A 4634-nucleotide genomic window follows, 5' to 3' on the forward strand; every position below is an offset into this window, starting at 1 on the left:
CTGCTCAACCTTTCCTCATAAGTCAAAGCCCCAACATGCCAAGAATCACCTTGTGAACCTTCTCTGAACTGCCTTCAGTGCAAATATGTTGCTCCTTAAGCAAGGCGACCAACAATTTACACCATACTCTGCTCTAGGTATGGTCTCACCAATGCCTTGTATAGTTGCCCTTGCTGCACTTGCATGGTGATATGTTTGTGATTCATGCACAAGGACTTCCAGATCCCTCTGTACCATGGCTTTTGCAGCCTCTCTCCAGTTGCACAATATTCTGCTTTTTTATATTGCTACCTAAGTGGAGAAACTCACATCGCTCCACATTATACTCCATGTGCCATACCTTTGCCCATTCTCTTAACCTAGCTATATTCCTTTGCAGACACTTTTTGTCCTCCTCGCAACTTCCTACCTCCCTTTGTACTGTCCACAAATCTGGCGATAATACACTTGGCCCCTTCATCCAATTCAATAATATTGATGGTAAATAGTTGAGGCCCCAGCACTTGATGCCTGCAGTACCTTACTCGTCACAGTTTGCCAACCTGAAAATGACCCATTTGTCCCACCTCTCAACTTCTGTTCAAATTCAAATACACTGCATCTACTTTGGTACCAGAACCACGAGAGCGACCGTAGCCCTAATTGAAGCAGCCAGCTTAAAAACTGACAAATAATGATTCATTGTACGTTCTTGTTCATGCTAATTAAAATGAGTCATCCAGACATTATCTCTCGAGGCACAAAGTTGTTCTTGGCACTATTCGATATCACTCCCACTTTTGGGTTTCCCGTGGAATTTTGAAGGGAGTTGCATTTGCCGCAAGTTTACTGCCAGGGTCCAACTTCCTTTCTGAGACAGTGTTGATCTTCACAGCTGCTGCATTGAGTTCCCATGTGAAGTCGCTGCGCTGTTTAATCAACTTCAGCGCACTGGACCTGTACTGACTGAAGCAGAACTCCTGGATATTGTGAGTGGGTCATTACGGACACTGAGTAATGGACAGAAGCTTGCCAAGTTCAACAAACAGACTTGCACCCACCCCACTGATTAAAGGAACATGTTGGTCCTTCATGGGACACTTGAATGTAGCAATGCGATCAATTTATTTAGTTTTAATATTTCTGGAAAATATGCCACGAAGAACAGCTGCAACCCGTGATTACTCATCTTGTGCACATCAAGCAGTTCAATAAATCAAAATAAGTACCTTGGTAGCACTGTTTAAAAACTGCAGCCAGTCTTGAAAGATTGCAATTGACACGGTTCCACCCACTTGTTCAGAATTGGTCCATTGTTATTGTGTGTCAGGGATTTAGAAAATGGATTTGTAATGTGTTACTGACCTTCAGACTTAATACACTAGTCCATGTCCTTTGTTTATAGCTCTCAGGGAGTCAAGGCCCAAGTATAATAGTTAAGGCAAGCAGGGTGGGAGGATATTGAAGTGAATAACTTGACCCAGAGGTGGAGCTAAATGGCGGGGCAGAGAGGAGAGGCATGGAAGGGAGGGAGAGAACAGGGAGCTGGGAGGGGAGGTGGGCAGGAGGCTGGGGTAGTCAAACTGAAGAAATCGGAGAACAGAGAGGCAGGGGAGAATGGGGACATGGGCTTGCGGACAGAGGATGAGAGAGAAGAGAAAAACGTCGGGAGGGGAAGAGGGATGGAGGAGTGGGGACGGGGAGGGGCAGGAGGAGGAGTTCAAGTAGAACAGATGGGGTTTCAGCTGGAACAACGTGGATCCATGTTGGGGAGTGGGTGTAAAGCAGAAATAATTTTGAGTCTGCGGGGGAGGGCCACTGGGTAGTGTTTGCAGAAATGGGCAGGCAAAGGCCTGCTCGCTGGTAGAAGGAAAAGAGGTTGATGAGATGTTGCTTCATTTGGGGGGGGGGGGGGGGGGCAGTGTCTGGAGCGTTAATCAGCACCGGGGGGGGGGGGGGGGGGGGGGGGGGGGGGGGGGGGGGGAGGCTTCCTGAAACCATAGTGGTTGTCGGGGGCAGGGGGCGCGTGAGGAGGAAAGGGTGGGATGGTCTGAAAAATGATGTGCAAGCTGTGCAATGCCTATTGCAAAGGAAAGTTTTTGGAGTGGGGGTTGGAGTGGCAGTGAGAGCCCTGGGGAGTGGAGGGGGTTCAGATGAGAGTTATATCTGACCAAGTGGGGAGATGTTTGGAGGTGACCGGGGATGAGATTGGAAATAGTCGAAGAGTGAAAATAATGTTTAAGAAAGTTTGCATTTCACAGTGACGGTAATATAGCTTTACTTGCCTTTACCAACAGATTGACAATCTGACCAAAATCCAGGATATTCCACAGCAACGCTAAATAATATGAGCTCGCAGATTAAAATGTTCAACTCAAATTAACTGGAATTGATTCCTGTAACAAATAACGTGATGTGACATTTAACATTGAAAACCCTATTGTAGCATCGCCTACAGGTGTCAGTGGTACTGCAGTTAGGTGTTGATTTGAAATGGGCGTTCCAATTAAACCACGTGGATTATTGTGCTGCTAGTTATTGAAGTGCATGAATTAGAACACTGGTTTCATTTCTACTATTTTTAATGCCTGCCTCTATTACGGTTTGGTGTCAGTGAGAGGTAAAATAATATATTGGTAGATGTAATGTGTAATTAATTTTTGATTTAACATAGCATGAGGTCAACACGGAGGGAAAAGAAACAAGGTCTTGGGGTTCACAAAGCTCCCCCACACTGGAGGTTTTCCACACCTCGTGGCTGGATCTTTTGCAGATGAATTGATAGAGATTGACTACTATGATTAGTCAGCACCTCCATTATTATCTCTGTCACTGAAGGTTGAACGAGGTAATAAATGGCCCAAAGAAGAATTGATTAGGTTTTGGCCTAAATGCAGAGCAGGGTCCAAATCCTGGAATGTTTTAAGGGATCCCTCAACATCGGGCGTTCGGGAGAATTGACGTTTTTTCAGAATGTTGTTAATTGGTTTAGAATGTTGTGTACCATCTCAGCTGCTTAGTGCGATCTGTCACAGCTGGCAACATTTGAGCAGAGTTTTCAGAGCTGTTTGTTGTTGGATGTGGGATGAAACAATAAAACAATTAATTTTTTCAGTTTTGTAGTTACGGGGATGGGGGGACAGGACAAAGCTTAGGGGCAGAGCTGCACAATTGTAATAATCTTGTGTTAACACAGTCTGTGGAGGTACGAGCCAGCACCCATGCCTCTTCACATGTTAGGTGACCACCAGGAATGGAGTAGTACTATGTGCAGTTTTGCTCCCCTTACCTCAAAGGATATTATTTCCACAGAGAAAGTGCAAGGAAGTTTCACCAGACATGTTCCAGAGATGGCGGGGCTGTCTTATGAAAAGAGATTGGGCAAACTGAGCCTGCATTCTCTATAGAGTTTCGAAGAATGGGAGGTGATCTCTCTGAAACCTACAAAATACTTAGAGGAATAAACAGGGTAGATGCAGGAAAGAAGTTTCCTTTGGTCAGAGAGTCTAGAACCAGTGGACACAATTTCAAAATAAGGGAGATGCCACTTAGGACCAAGAGGATGAGAGATTTCTTTACACAGATGATTTTGAATCTTTGGAATTCTCTATCCCAGAGGGCTGTGGAAGCTCAGTCATTTGGAATGTTTAAGGTAGAGATTGGTAGATTTCCGATTAACAATAACGTCAAGGGTTATGGGGATGAAATGAAATGAAAAAATGAAAATCGCTCATTGTCACGAGTAGGCTTCAATTAAGTTACTGTGAAAAGCCCCTAGTCGCCACATTCCGGCACCTGTCCGGGGAGGCTGGTACGGGAATCGAACCGTGCTGCTGGCCTGTTTTAAAAGCCAGCGATTTAGCTTAGTGAGCTAAACCAGCCCCTGGTGGGTGGGTATAAAAGGCATTGAAGTGTCAGATCAGCCATGATCATGTTGCATGGCAGGACAGCCTCGAAGGGCTGAATGGCCTACTCCTGTTCCTATGCTAAAATGAATTAGAACCTTGATCTTGCTTATTTAGAAGTTCTCTGGTCCTTAAAGATACCCAGCCTATTCCATGAATTACTGCTGATTATGGTGGTCAAGATGTAATGAATTGTAAAGACGCATCTTGCCTTTGATCACCAACCAGTTACAATTGAAATCAGAAAAGCTGGATTGAAATCAAACAAAATGGAAGATGGGTGGAATTATATTCAAATTATTTTTAATGAGTGGTCAAGGCAACAGAGCCTTGGTCACTCCAACTATCAACACCATGTGGAGATAGTTAGAGCTCCAGACTGTTGTTGAAGTTAAATGATTGCAAATGTCGCTAATAAATGTGCGGTGTGCAAGGCAGACTAATGATGCAATTTATTTCTTTACAAAACTGTGGGCTGAACGAGTCAGCAAAATGAATAGCATGATAAGAAGCAGAGACACTCGCACTGGAGCACTGACTGTGTGTGGGCAAGTGCGCAATTAATTATGACAACTTCTTTACATTTTCTGTGAGAGAAAATAGGTGCAACTTAAATCTTCCTCCATTAGCAGGAGTGGATTGGGGGAGAGAAGCAGGTAAAATGATTGCCTGCTCTGATCCCATCGATTCCCTCGATTAAACTTCCGGTTTGCGGGGTGGGGGAGAGGGGTGGGTGGGTGGGGGGGGGGG

This window comes from Scyliorhinus canicula, chromosome 11, assembly GCF_902713615.1.
Source record: "Scyliorhinus canicula chromosome 11, sScyCan1.1, whole genome shotgun sequence".
Classification (NCBI taxonomy): Eukaryota; Metazoa; Chordata; class Chondrichthyes; order Carcharhiniformes; family Scyliorhinidae; genus Scyliorhinus; species Scyliorhinus canicula.